This window comes from Mustela nigripes, chromosome 8 (genome assembly GCF_022355385.1).
Source record: "Mustela nigripes isolate SB6536 chromosome 8, MUSNIG.SB6536, whole genome shotgun sequence".
Lineage (NCBI taxonomy): Eukaryota > Metazoa > Chordata > Mammalia > Carnivora > Mustelidae > Mustela > Mustela nigripes.
Genome location: NC_081564.1, coordinates 903,363 through 917,512, shown reverse-complemented (window position 1 = coordinate 917,512; position 14,150 = coordinate 903,363). Strand labels below are relative to the sequence as shown.

General features: G+C 56.1%; 1 protein-coding gene across 14 annotated transcripts in view; it reads left to right on the top strand.

Moving 5' to 3' along the window:
• Window positions 1–2,835: 2,835 nt before the first annotated feature.
• EP400 (E1A binding protein p400) overlaps window positions 2,836–14,150 on the top strand; it is a 98,021-nt gene continuing 86,706 nt past the window's right edge. For 9 of the 14 annotated variants that reach the window (XM_059408157.1, XM_059408156.1, XM_059408162.1 and 6 more), the window contains exons 1-2: window positions 2,839–2,899; window positions 12,533–12,682. The gene's annotated coding sequence lies outside the window, so the exon portion shown is untranslated. Of the gene's footprint in view, window positions 2,900–12,532; window positions 12,683–14,150 lie in introns of all 14 variants that reach the window. The other 5 variants (XM_059408150.1, XM_059408154.1, XM_059408153.1 and 2 more) reach the window with 3 other exon arrangements.

Here is a 14,150-nt window from a genome sequence, read left to right as displayed (position 1 = left end):
GTTGTGCGTGTGCGTGTTGGTGTCCGTGCCGGGTACGCAAGTACACATGTGATAATGCATGCACGCACGAGACGTGTGGTGTCTGTCCCGTGGGTATGCACGTGTGCTTGTGTGTCTCTGTGGGTGCTTCTGTGCGAACGTATGTGCATGCATGTGGGGGCACGACCCTGTGTGCACAGAGCTGGGCAGATCTCTTTGAGAGCTTCTGAGTGCACAGACAGGCTGGCGTGAGTATCATCAGGGTACCAGCGCCAGGGACGCTGGTGTGGCCAGGGTGGGGTGTGAGGGCAGAAAAGCAGTTGGGCTTCCTGCTGCCACAGGGACGGGGGTGAGCACAGGAGAGAGGACCGAAGGCTGAGGCGGGCTTCAGGCTCGAGGGACTGATGAGCTGGGGCCATTCGCAGATGGGACCATTGGGGAAGGGCGGTTTGGAGGAAATAAGGAGGTGGGCATTAGGTGTGGTAACGGGCCTCCTGATAACAAAGTTTCTTTGCGAAGACATTTCCAAGTGTAGAATAAGCCTAGTAACTGCTGGACGACAGCTTCACCATGAGAGGCTACAAAGTCTCAATCTCTAGAGTAGATATCTCCCAACTGTGACTCCAGGTAGCGAACGGAACGGAGGACCTGTTAGTCACCTCGGAGGTTCCCTGGGTGTGCGGCGTTTTACAGTAAGGAACGCGCTTGAAGCAACAGTCCAGAAGAGAGCAGCTCTCCCCCCTCGTTCCAGGGCTGCTTCCAGAGCTCTGTGCGGGGACGAGCCCATCTGATGGCCCTCTTCACACTTGGCGACGCACAGTACACTTGACTCTTGCCTGGCTCAACGTAGCGTGGCTTTGCAGTCACGAAAGGCTGCACTGTTGTTGCTGGTGGCTCACCGTGTCCACACCGCCCAGCCTCCCGCCAGGCGTTTGTCCAGACCGTCCCTATATGTCCTTGTTCACAAGTGAGTAGCTGTGGATGCAGAATCAGTGGTCTGATGGGTTTCACTCGACTTTAACAGCTCCGTCCATCCACAGAGCTCTGCAGATATCACATGATGGTAGCTGTTCCTCATTCTCCCCAGAAACTTAGGGGAGCAAGTCTGACCTCGGGGCCAGCCTTTTCCTAGGTTGCATGATCCTTCCCTGAGTAGGGAAGGCACAGAAAGTTAGGGCCGGGATCTGTGTAGTCAGGGCGTCAGATGCCAGAATGCCGTGTTACCCTGAGGACAGAGGACAGCAAGAACCCGCACCTCCTTTCCCTGCCTGCTGGGTCCCCACATTGGCCGGCATATAAGCTGGGCACGAGAGTCAGCACCTGGAGCCATGGGAAATCGCGTGAGCTGCTCTCACCTGTGTGTGTTGGGAGCATGCAGGTCTCTGAGAGGAAGACGTCACTGGTTCTGTGCGTGGTTGGGAGATGTTTTCTTCAGGAGATTTGGGGCCTACAGATGGCTGGGGGTGGGCAGCTCAAGGACTTGGTTTGGGACTGGACCCCAGATCCCCTGGAATGATTCCTGGAACAAAACGTAACTGGCCCACTGAGGCACCTGCCTCTGGAGCTGGGGGGACCGGAGGACCTGAAGCCTACCACCCACGGCCACACACCTGGAGCTGCTGACAAGCTGCCCAGTGCTATGGCCCCGGGGGGAAGTGTTCTTGTCAAGAAGCCACCACTGTCCACAGCTCCACGCTGATGGCCACCCAGCACTGGGCCACGCTTGCAGGAGGAGCATGGGTCAGACCTGCTTTCGGGCAGCAGGTGCAGCCAGGAGCAGCAGGGAGTCTGGGGCCACCTCCTTCCTCCTGCAGACTCGCACAAATGCAGCAAACAGAAGGGCCTCACTCAGCCAGGACTCTGGCAGACCGAGTTTTTAACTTCCCGGCTTCACCAAGTAGGAGGGTGGCATGAGGGTTCAAAGAGCCGGTCCCCACCCAGGCAGTTCAACAGGACGGAGAATGTTCTTTGACTATGGTTCTGGAACGACTGGTAAGTGCAACTGCCTTCGTAGCCAGGGTTTGTGTTTCTAAACTTTTCAGTTTAACACCAGAGGGCATTTGTACCTGCACTTGGCTGAGGCGTTTTTATCCCATTTGTCTTCTGATTCTTTTCTCAAACTTTTAAGATTTTATTTTTATTTATTTATTTTTTAAATATTTTGAACTGAGTCACCCAGACGCCAAAGATTTATTTAAAAGATTTTAAAAGATTCTATTTATTTGACAGACAGAGATCACAAGTAGGCAGGGAGGCAGGCAGAGAGAGGGGGGAAGCAGCAGAGAGCCCGATGCGGGGCTCGATCCCGGGGCCCTGAGATCACGACCTGGGCCACCCAGGCGCCCCTTATTTTTATTTTTCCAGTAACCTTCACAGCAGGGTGGGCCTTGAACGCGCAACCCGGAGACCCAGAACGCACAGCGCAGCGCGCGAGGCGGCCGGTGTCCGTGACTTTCCTTCTCCGACACGACTCGATCGCGATGTGCCCCACATCCCGCCAACGCCCCTTTCCGAGCGCGCAACTGCGTGTTTCTGGTGCCTTCGCGGACTCGTGCGACCGTCGGCGCTACCTCATCTCCCAACATTTCCATCGACCGCCCAAGGAACTCCGGGGTCCGGCCGCCGGCCGTCCCCGCACCCCGCCCCGGCCAGGGCTAGCCCCGGTCCACCCGGCCGGACCCGCGCGCTCCTCGGCGAGGCCGGTCCGCCGTCGGCCCGTCGGCCCGCCCGTCGCCCGGCCGCTCTATCCCGCGGCGCGTCTCGACGCCTCCCGCCGCGGGACGTCACTTCCGGCTCCCCGTCGCGGGCGCGCCGCCGCTTCCTCCGCTCGCGGCCCCGGATGCGCCGAGCGCAGCGGCGCCGCCTCGACCCCCGCCCCCAGCCGTCGGCCGGACGCGGCAGGAGCGCGGCCCAGGCCCGGGTACGTGGGGCGCGGCGTGGCCGGGCGCGGCGGGGGCAGGGCCCGGAGCCGTTGGCCCGCGCCCCCAGCGCTTTCGGAGCCTTTCCCCGCCCGCGGGCTGTGCGGTGGGGCCGGGGCGGCCGGGAGTCGGGGCCGCGGGGCCGGGAGTCGGGGGCGGCGGGGCCGGGGACGGCGGGGCCCTGGCGCGGCGCGGAGACGCGGCCGGAGGACACGGGAGCGCCGGGCTGGGGGTGGCGCGGGCGCCGGGAGGCGGGGGCGGGCGGGGCGGGCGGGGCGGGCGGGGGCGGCTCCCCCGCGGCGCCCGGCTCTGGGGTCTGCGCCGTCTGGGGTCTGCGCGGCCGCGCCGGGGGCAGCGCGGACATCGCCACGGCGGCCCTGCGGCGCGCGGCCCTCCCGGGTGCGGGCACCGGCGCGGAGGACCGTGCGGGTCCGCGCGCCGCACTCAGGCCGCGCTCACGCCGACGCCGACGCCGCTGCCGGTCCGCCCGCACCCCAGGCCGTTCCCCGCGGCTGCCCCTGCGCTCGGCGCCGCGGCCCTCGGGCAGACGGTGGCGCTGCCCCTGCCCTTGTCCGCGCTGGAGTCGCGCGTTTTCCGACGGGCCGTCGAGCTGCTGTTGGCGGGTGAAGCGGTTCCGGTGGCTGTTTTCGGGGACCGTGACCCCCGCGGGCGCCGGGATGGTCGCAGAGCCGAAGCCGCCGTCCTGCGCCCGGAGACGCGCCCGTCGGGGCTTCCGCGGCCGGTCACTCAGCCGCCGCGCTCGGACGGACCGACGGACGGCGGGACTAACTGCGCCGTTCAAGCAGCGCGACCGCGACGAGCCGCGCTGTCCGCAGAGCGCTGGCGCCGGGGCTCGGCCGTCCTGGTCCCCGGGGTCGTCCGGGGACGCCCAGAGCCTCCGTCCAGCTCCTTCCGGCTCTCGGCTTCCTCTGCACCACGGTCAGAAAAGGCATCATGGGTGCCCGGTCTGCGTTTCCTCCTCCCGTTTCTCTTGAACCGGGTCCTTCGGTCCCGCCGCGCCTCTAGCACCGCTCCTCGTGGGGCCCCACGCCCTGCTGTAGGCCTTTCCCCAGGCCGCTCACGGTCTGCCGTGGCCCGGACGCCGCTCTGGTGGTTCTGCGCTGACCTTGCTGGTTGCTTCTCATCTCCTTCCCTGTACATTTTCTAATGCCGGGGGTCCCAGACCTGCTCTCCGCTGTGCACCGGGTGATCTCCCCCCGGGTCAGGTCCTGAATGTGTAGCTCCTGGCTGCATCTTCCTGCTCCGGGTTCCACACGTGCTTTCATTTGTGTGAGACCTGCCGCTCCTCTGCCCTTGCATTTCTCTTGGAGGCCGCCCCATGCTCGTAGCTGCTCAGGTCGGAACTCTCCTGCAATCTCTGCTTCTCTTCCACACCCTAAATCGGAGCTGTCAACACTTTTACAGTCGAATCCAAACCTGGCTGCCCCTCATTGTCTTCCTGGCTTCCGCCGTTCTTCAGTCCCGTCGCCCCCCATCTCTTACCTGGGTTATTCCGGTGCCTCCCCCTGCTCTGCCTGCTCCCTTGAGCCGCTCTGCTCTCAAATCTCAACACAGCAGCTGAAGGATGTTTTAAAGACAGAAATCAGATTGTGCATGTCTTTTTATTTTTAAGATTATTTACTTATTTATTTGACAGAGATCACAAGTAGACAGAGAGGCAGGTGGGGGGAGACAGAGAGAGAGAAGGAGGAGGAAGCAGGCTCCCCGCAGAAAGCCTGACATGGTGCTCGATCTCAGGACCCCGAGATCATGATCTGAGCTGAAGGTAGAGGCTTTAACCCACTGAGCCACCCAGGTGCCACCCCCTTTTTTAAAATAAAAGTTTTTTTTGTTTTTTTTTTTTTAAGATTTTATTTAGGGGCGCCTGGGTGGCTCGGTGGTTTAAGCCTCTGCCTTCGGCTCAGGTCGTGATCTCAGGGTTCTGGGATCGAGCCCCGCATCGGGCTCTCTGCTCGGTGGGGAGCCTGCTTCCCTCTCTCTGTGCCTGCCTCTCTGCCTACTTGTGATCTCTGTCTATCAAATAAATAAATAAATAAATAAAAATCTTAAAAAAGATTTTATTTATTTGACAGATCACAAGTAGGCAGAGAGGCAGGCAGAGACAGAGAGAGGAGGAAGCAGGCTCCCCGCCGAGCAGAGAGCCCGATGCGGGGCTCGATCCCAGGACCCTGAGATCACGACCTGAGCCGAAGGCAGAGGCTTAAACCACCGAGCCACCCAGGCGCCCCTCTGCCATTCCTTCTTGTGTGCCACCTACTACTTTGTGTGTTGTCTGACTGCCCCCCTTCTGGAGGCAGGGACTATGCCGCGTTCACTCTTGGATCCCTAGTGTTTCAGAATAATGCCTGATGCAGTCAGCCTTCAGTAAATACTTCCTGAGTAAATACAGTAACAGTCAAATTCTTCCCTAGAGCAGGTGGATTTGGTGGGAACCTCGGTGTACGGGGTAGCGAACGATTCTGGGAGATGCCGAGGAATGGAATTCACATGCTTCGAAGAGGGAAGCTGGCTCTTCCAAGAGGGACAGATGCATGCAGGGGGCAAGGCTGATGGGAAACGAATCATCTTCCATAGAGATGGAAGGGAGGCAGCTTGGAGGTGGGAGAGCGTGAGGCCATCCTAGGAAGGGGTCAGTCACCTGATCCTGCATTCAGTAGGAGGTTGGGCGTGGCATCTCCACAGGGACCATCTTTGGGGCCTGCCTTGAGGGCTGGCAGTGAATTCTCTGTCCCCCCGGCCCCCATTTTATGTCTCAGTGCTTCTCCTGCAGAGGACGGAAGCTCTCTTTTCTGTTAGGCGTTTGTGGCTGCCCAGCTTGGGCTCTGGGGTCCAGCCCTGGAACCAGGTCTTGCTGTCCCCGAGGTTCTCCAGTCCCAGTGTGGAGGTGTTCTGCTTGGCTGATCTCCTTTCCTTGGAGCCTAGGACAGGCTGATGGTTGAGCCTCTTTACAGGTGAAAGACCAGCGTCTTCCTCAGGGAGCCTGGCTCTGTTCCTCCTCCACTGGGAGGGGAACCGTGTGCCCATTGCCTTCAGGAGTCCGGCCTGGCCCTCAGTGTTTTCTTCTGGACAGGGCCTCTGTCCTTTGGGCCTATATTCTCAGCCCCCCCGCAGCGCCCCCCTCCCGTTCCTGCTGTATCTGTAGTCATTGGGAATTATTACTTTGTTTTGGTGCATTATTGTAGAAATAAACTTAAAAATGTACTGAGTGAAGGGAAGGACTTTGCATAACCTCATGTTCCTATTTTACTTAGTTATTTTTTTTTTTTTAAGTTTTCTGTCTTTTAATTTTTTTTTAAAGATTTTATTTGTCCGAGAGAGAGCACAGCAGGCGGAGTGGCAGGCAGAGGGAGAAGCAGGCTCCCTGGGAGCCCGGTGTGGAACTCAATCCCAAGACCCTGGTATCATGACCTGAGCTGAAGGCAAACGCTTAACGACTGAGCCCCCCAGATGCGCCCCCCCACCCTTTTTAACACTTTGCACATCATAGTATTCACTTTTGTTGAAGTAGATTATATGAGAATTTTGATAGATGTGTAATTTCCACGACAGTCAGGATTCAGGATAGTTTTTGGGGCACCTGGGTGGCTCAGTAGAGCGTCTGACTCTTGTTTTCAGATCAGGTCATAATCTTAGCATCATGAGATCAAGCCTTGTGTTGGGCTTCGCACGCTGTATGGAATCTGCCTGAGATCCTGTCTCCCCCAGTGCTCCTCTTCCTGCTGGTGTCCGCATATGTGTGCTTTCTCTCTCTAAAGTAAATAAATAAATCTAAAAAAACTCAAAAAACAGTTTCGTCACCCCAAGAATTCCCTAGCACTGCTGCTCTCCCGAGCTCCTCCTCCTCAGCAGCCGCTGATCTCTGCCACTGTGTTTTCTGTCCTTTCTGGGATGTCATTTTTTTTTTAAAGATTTTATTTATTTACTTGACAGAGATCACAGGTAGGCAGAGAGGCAGGCAGAGAGAGAGAGAGGAGGAAGCAGGCTCCCCCCCAAGCAGAGAGCCTGATGTGGGGCTCCATTCCAGGACCCCGGGACCATGACCCGATCCCAATGCAGAGGCTTTAACCCACTGAGCCACCCAGGTACCCCTCTGGGATGTCATTTAAAGGAACTCCGGGGTGAGCCTCTTGAGTCTGGCTTCTTTCTTTCCTTTTTTTTTTTTCCTTTAAAGATTTTGTTTATTTGGTAGAGACACAGTGAGAGAGGGACCACAAGCAGGGGCAGAGGGAGAGGGAGAAGCAGGCTTCCCGGTGAGCAGGGAGCCTGATGCGGGGCTTGATCCCAGGCCCCTGGGATCGTGATCTGAGCCCACGGAGCCCCCCAGGCGCCCCGATCTGGCTTCTCTCATTGAGCGTAGCGCATTTGAGGTTTACTAAGGTAACTGCTTGGACCAAGAGCTCGTGTCCTGCCGCTGGGTGGGCAGGACGTGTGGGTGCGCCCCACTTTGTCCAGTCCCCTGCTGTTGCTGGTCCCGTGACGGGAGCGCTGCCCGTGCGGCTCCTGTCTTGTGCTGTTCAGACGATACACAAGGGCCGCAACACGAGGGCTTCAGGAAGACAAGTTCCTCTTCGCTTTCTCCTGGCTCCTGCCCTCCTCTCCAGGGCCTGCTGGTTTGGTTCCATTCCTCCAGGTCGCTGTGCGTTAGAGCTGTGTTCTCCATGGCGGTGCTGTTTCTCACACGGGGCTGGAAATTGTTTTTTGGGGGGAGGGTGAAAAAAATCTTAGCTATGGCAGTGGTTTGTGGCCTCACAAAGAGTCACAGTGCATCCACAGATCTACGCTAGGGCTGTGGCATTAAAATTTCACAGCGTGTGGGGAGGGATTAGGAGAGAAAGGTGGAAGCAGGCCCCTCGAGGACTGTGGGTAAAACGTTGAGGAGCAGCAGCGAGTGGGACAGTCATTGGGGACTGCCGCTGTGTGGCTCGTGTCTGAGGAAGGACTTCCGTTTCTCTGGCCTCTTCCTCCCAAGCTGAGATCGATCCTGCCTCTGGGGAGCACGGGGCTCTCTGTCCCATCGGGTTAAGGACCTGCCCCCGCCGCCATGACCGCAAGCTCTTGGCATTGTGGCCTGTTAAGTTAGAAGGGGACACGGGGGCCTCAGTGGTTGCCGCACCGAGGTGTTGTGACATGGCATGTGGCACAGGGAAGCTTGCAGAGCTGTAAGACTCCGTGTGGCCCAATTATGTCCCTTGGAATTTATATAGTTAAGGAGTGAGTGTGGCGCCTTGCTCATCTTCTCGGAGAGGGAGGAGTGATGTTTTGTCAGCGTGGGACTTGTTACGGCCTTGACTCCCGGAGCACCGTGGGCACTGCGTCCCAGGAGGACGTCTCTTTCCTGCGATGCTCACTGCGGCCTTGTTTCTGTCGTGGTCTGCCTTATCGCCCAGCCGGCTCTCTGTCTTTTAAGGTTTTGGGAAGCATTTCAAGGTAAGTGAAAGCAATCCTCTTAACACATTTGAGCTTCACTCCTTCTTTTTTTTCCTTCTCCCTCAGGCAGAGGCACTTCTGTGCTTTGGTGTTCGGCAGATTGCCTGGGGGTGCGGGCCCCCCTAGAAAGCGTCGGGGCACAGGCTGACCAGGGCGGGGCGCCTGGAGAGGGCGGAGAGCGGTCCCTGCGAAGGAAGGTCCGGAGGGCGGCGGCAGTGCTTTCCCAGGCAAGGAGGGAGGTTTCATGGGGCTCGGCTCGGGTGTCGGGGAAGGTCCTCGTGTAGCCGGGGTGGGCCTCAGCGTGCATCCCAGCGCTGGCACTGCCCAAGCTGCTTCCTCCCAGAACCGAAACATGGTGTCGGCCAGACCTCGCAGGCCTCAGACTCGACCTGGCCGACACCGAACGTGTTCCAGCCGCATGCAGGACGCCTCAGCAGTGTCCCTGCCCCGGTCTGGGTGGCCCGCCTGTGGCCATTTCCTGGGCCTGCCGGGCTTACCTGTTGGCTGGTTTTCCGGAGTGTGAGTTGGGTGTGCGGCAGCATGTGTGTGGAGAGCCCGAGCTGAGGGGAGAAGCTTTGCTTTAGTCTTACTGCCTCGACTTGTTTTTAGTCTCAACATTAACTTCAGGTTGAAGTTCCAAGAACGTTAAGTGACAGTATAACGGTCTTTTCAGAGATAGATGAGGTTGAAACCGCTGGAGCCACTGTCCTCAAATCCTGCAGCCGCCTTTCCCTGTGTCCTCTGCTGAGGCGAGGCTGCCTGCTTTGCTGCTTGTCATCATGCCTTGGCCCCGGTGACCCTAGGGTCCTCCGTTCTGCTAGGATGTCACTGCTTGTAGGCATTACCGTAGGCAGAACGAGGAGATGTGTTTTTTTTCCCCCCAAAGATTTTTATTGATTTGACAGAGAAGTCACAAGTAGGCAAAAGTAGGCAGAGAGGCAGGCAGATGGAGAGGGAGAGCAGGCTCCCCGCTGAGCAGAGAGCTCGACGTGGGGCTCCATCCCAGGACCCCGGGATCATGACCCCAGCGGAAGGCAAAGGCTCAACCCACTGAGCCCCCCAGGCACCCCGAGGAGCTGTGTTTTAAGGGAAGAGCCCGAAAGCGCACACTGAGTGCTGGTTCTCCTCCAGCTGCATGGAGTCGGTCCCTTCCTGCCCTGTCCCACGGGTGACTCTGTTGTCTTGCCTAGAGTTTGAGGGTTTGCTTCTGCGCACGTCGGTTTTAGGCAGTTCTTTCTCCTTATCTATGTAGTTGTTTTTCGAATATGTGACTCTAACACGGTTCTGAAGCTCAGAGTGTTACAAGATGGTGTGCTCAGGAGTGCTACTGTCTTCCCTGCCCTGTCGGCTCGCACCGCCCTGAGGAGGTCATCGGTCTTGTGCGTTTCTTTCTTTCTTTCTTTTTTTTTTTTAAGATTTTGTTGTTTATTTGTCAGAGAGAGAGAGAGAGCGAACACAGGCAGACAGAATTGCAGGCAGAGGCAGAGGGAGAAGCAGACTCCCCGCCGAGCAAGGAGCCCGATGTGGGACTCGATCCCAGGACACTGGGATCATGACCCGAGCCGAAGGCAGCTGCCCAACCAACTGAGCCACCCAGGCGTCCCGTTTCTCGTTCGTTTGTAACTCAGTCTTCGCGAGTTCCTTTTCTGCAGAGGAAACCGGTAGTTGGGGGATGTCAGTGCTTGTAGACTGTTGCAGTGCATATAACTAGGAAATACATTTTTGAGAAAAAGTTATGTATATGCAGATATGTGGGTATATGCTTTCTTTGGTAGGAAAAAATGTAGGCACAACGTATCTCTGTGTATATCTGTCTTGTCCTCCTATGTAGGGGTGGTGTCCCACATACAGTCTTCTGCGCTTTATTTGACTTAATGGTGGAGTTCTGGAAGTCACTCTGCACGGAGTTCGCAGAGAGCTTTCTCCCCCGTTTCTGCAGCTCGTGGTGCTCCGCCAAGGGCTGCACCGGATGGAGTTGCCGGTCTCTGAAACGGGCCATGTAGTGTATTTCCAGCGCTGTGTTTGCAGAGAATGCGTAGTGACTGACTTGGTGTTTCCGTGTTTCTTTCCTGGAGGGGGCTGTTGGGGGAACTTGGGGGGGCACTAGCGGGTCCAGGGTGGGGAGGAGCACACTTGTGAGGTGCTGCCGGAGCCTTGGCGGGGTAGCGGGGGACAGCTCCCCCTGCGGAGCTGAGCGGCCCATGTCCCCACCACCTCACCAGCACTGTGTTGTTGGGCTGCTGAGTTGTTTGGTCTGGGACATGAGAAATGGCATTTCAGATTAGTTTTAATCCAATTCTTTTATTAGGAGAGATGATTTGCAAGTTAACGTGCTTGAAAAATTCAGCTTCAGGCCTTGGAGTCCGACTTTGTTTTACTGATTTTTGTAATAGGAAATGTCATTTCGTAAGGGCTGGGAGTAAGTGAGTGAGTCAAACATTAGCTCGTTCCTTGTGAGCAGCCTTGTAGAGATACTCGGTGTTTTGATGGATCACGAGGGCCAAGTCTAGGCTCTGACTTATGCATTTGGAGCCATGGACTGGTCTTTACTTTTATTTATTTTTTAAAAGATTTTATTTATTAATTTGACAGAGCACAAGTAGACAGAATGGCAGAGGGAGACGGAGAGACGGGCTCTCTGCTGAGTAGGGAGTCTGATATGGGGCTCAGTCCCAGAACCCCGAGATCATGACCTGAGCCAAGTGCAGGTGCTTCACTGACTGAGCCAACGAGGCACCCCGTCCTTATTTTTAGCAAGCTGGACGTTCTCTGACCCCTCCGTGTGTGCAGTTGGGTGTTTGCTCACAGCTCGCAGCGGGCTCTTTGGCTCATGCTCTGTGTGCTGGACATAGAGGGTGTCACGGAGGGGCAGAAGTACTTCCTTGCAGTAACAGCTGTGCTGCCTGTGTGATGAGCGGTGCCTGGGCCCTGGCTTTGGCCTAGGGGGTGCACCATGACCGTGGTGACAGTATTGCAGAACTGCCTGAAGCAGGGGGGTTGCCTGGCTGCTCTGGGAAAACGTGGGGACAGAGAAGGAGGTGAGTTTGGGAAGGGAGCCAGGCTCGTGGCCCGAGCTGCCTCCTTGTTCAAGGGGAGGTCCAGCGGCCCGGACTCTGGCGCTCCCACACGGGAGGCTGGGAGTGGAAGGTGGGCAGCGGGAGGAGTTCCAGGCTTCAGCAGGGGCCGGGAGCAGCTGCTGTAAGTCTGCAGTCTCTCGGACTCGGTCACTGGTTCTGGCCTGGGGGCCCCTGCCCTACACTGACAACAGGGCCCAGGCAGTGTTCCTTAGAGTGGCATTTTCCAGGTGTTTGGTTGTGCCTGTTTATGTTGTTGTGGTCACCCTGACGGCAACAGCCGGCCGAGAGGGTGGGCCTGTGGCCAGCATCCTGCCAGCGACACTGGTGAGTGCTGCGTGCGGTGACCGAGGGGGTCGCGCCCTGCTCCCCCCCGCGCAACTGCCTTGCCCTCGAGCTGCTGATTTCCGCCTTGTCCCAAGCAGCACCCCTGCGGGGCGGCGAGCTGAATGTGGCTCCCCGTCCTCCCGATGGACCTCCAAAGTAGAAACAGCTACTACAAACAGAGAAGTTGTTTTGCCATTGGTGGTAGCTTTCCTCTCCATTGGGCTAACCGTGGCACATTTTTGGGGAATGCTGCTTTAGATAGGTAGTGTCTTGGGGCGCCTGGGTGGCTCAGGGGGTTAAAGCCTCTGCCTTCGGCTCAGGTCATGGTCCCAGGGTCCTGGGATCGAGCCCCGCATCAGGCTCTCTGCTCAGCGGGGAGCCTGCTTCCTCCTCTCTCTCTCTGCCTGCCTCTCTGCCTACTTGTGATCTCTGTCTGTCAAATAAATAAAATCTTTAAAAAAAAAATAAAATGAAACTTAACTAAAAAAAAGATAAGTAGTGTCTTTATATCTATGTCGAATGCACTTGTTTTTCTAACTTGGCTATAAGATTAATGAGGTCAGGATCCATTTTTTTACAAGGGTGAGGTATAGTTTCTATGTAGCAAAGTTCAGGCTTTAGTGTGTGGCTCCGTGATGTTGGACAAACACTTGTAACCATCCTCCGGAACCGGCTGGAGAAGCGGGTGCGCACCCTCAGATTCCCTCCTGCTCCTCTCGGGTCTGCCCCTCGCCCACCCTCAGCCCTCGGGGTCTGTCTGATCTTTGTCCCTGTCGCCTGTTGCAGAGTATCATGTCGCGTCCGTGACTGGTGCTGCGTGACCCTTGGGTCTGTCTCTGCCCCTGGCATCTCAAGACTCGTCGTGGTGTGGGTCTGTCGGTTCTGTCCTTACATCGCCGAGGCTGCTCCGGTGTTGTGTCCCGTCGCCGGGTGAAGGTCAGTATTCAGTTTTCATGTTTCACCGGGCAGCTCTTGAATGCACGTCATTAACGCAGCAGAGGTTATGTCCCATAATTGGTATCCTGCTTTTTCCACTTAATTTGTCTGTACGTGTTTCATTTTTATTAGAGTCTCTGTCTAGAACCTGGACACTGGGTGTTTCTGGTTACTTTCACTCTGCAATGCACATTTTTATGCACAATTTAAAAAAATACGTGAGTGAATTTCCTCAGGAGAGATTTCCAGAGAGAGTAGGAGTAGGTCAAAGGTCATGGGTGAGATGGGGTCACGTCTGCTTTTCCAGCCCCGTTGCCCACCCCGCCAGGCATGTTCCGGGCTCTGAGCCCTTGGAGATCTCTGCTCCGTGTCCCCGTCTGCCTCCCACACCCCCTTAGCGGGGTTGGCAGGATGCCAGCTGCGTGATGCAGTGTCTTGGCAAAGCGGGTCTGGGAGAGTCTCACTCAGTCTGTGTGGCGCTTGTTAGCGGTGAGGTTGGACGCTTTCCTTCACGCTGGTTCAGTAGATGCTTTCTTCCCGGGAAACTGTCTCTCACTTCGCTTTTCTGTGGGACTGCGGTGATGCTCAGCCTGCGTGTGCGCGTGCTCGCCCTGTCCCGACCGCCCCACATGCTCCTGAGCTTGATGAGTTACTGTCAAGTCTTAAACATTGTTAAATTTTGCGTGTCTTCAAATCCATCTGTCTTCTCAGATACAACTTTACTGTTTTAAGTTTAGTTTGAATTCCCTTCAGAGCTTTAGTAAGTATTCATTTTTGTATTCTTTACCTATTTCTGTTTTGTCATTTCTATAATTGGTATAAAGCTTGGATGTCACCTTGTAAGATGCTGCTTTATTTTGGTGAATGATTTGTGGTGGGAATTTATTTTTTTTTTTTTTTTTTTTTTTTTTTTTTTTTTTTTTTTTTTTTTTTTTTTAGATTTTTTATTTATTTATTTGACAGAGAGAAATCACAAGTAGGCAGAGAGGCAGGCAGAGAGAGAGAGAGGAGGAAGCAGGCTCCCTGCTGAGCAGAGAGCCCGATGCGGGACTCGATCCCAGGACCCTGAGATCATGACCTGAGCCGAAGGCAGCGGCTTAACCACTGAGCCACCCAGGCGCCCCTGTGGTGGGAATTTAAATACGATTTTCACTCTGTCAGTGGTTGTGCCATATTTATCCCAAGTCTTACCTTCTCCTGATCTTGTGAATTGTTTTAAATGGGAGAGCTGGTTTCTGGCCTTCGCTCTCTCTCCTTGCTCACCTTTGATGTTCTGGGAATGTATCCAGAGGAAATGACCCGAAATGTGCCCTCACGTGTCTGTCTGTCATGTGCATTCTGTTTTTGTGCCAGTTCCACACACGTCTCCTCACGGCGCTTGTGCACAAGACGCAGGAACAGAAACGTGTTTTTTTTTTTTATTAAAGATTTTATTTATTTGACAGATCACAAGTAGGCAGAGAGGCAG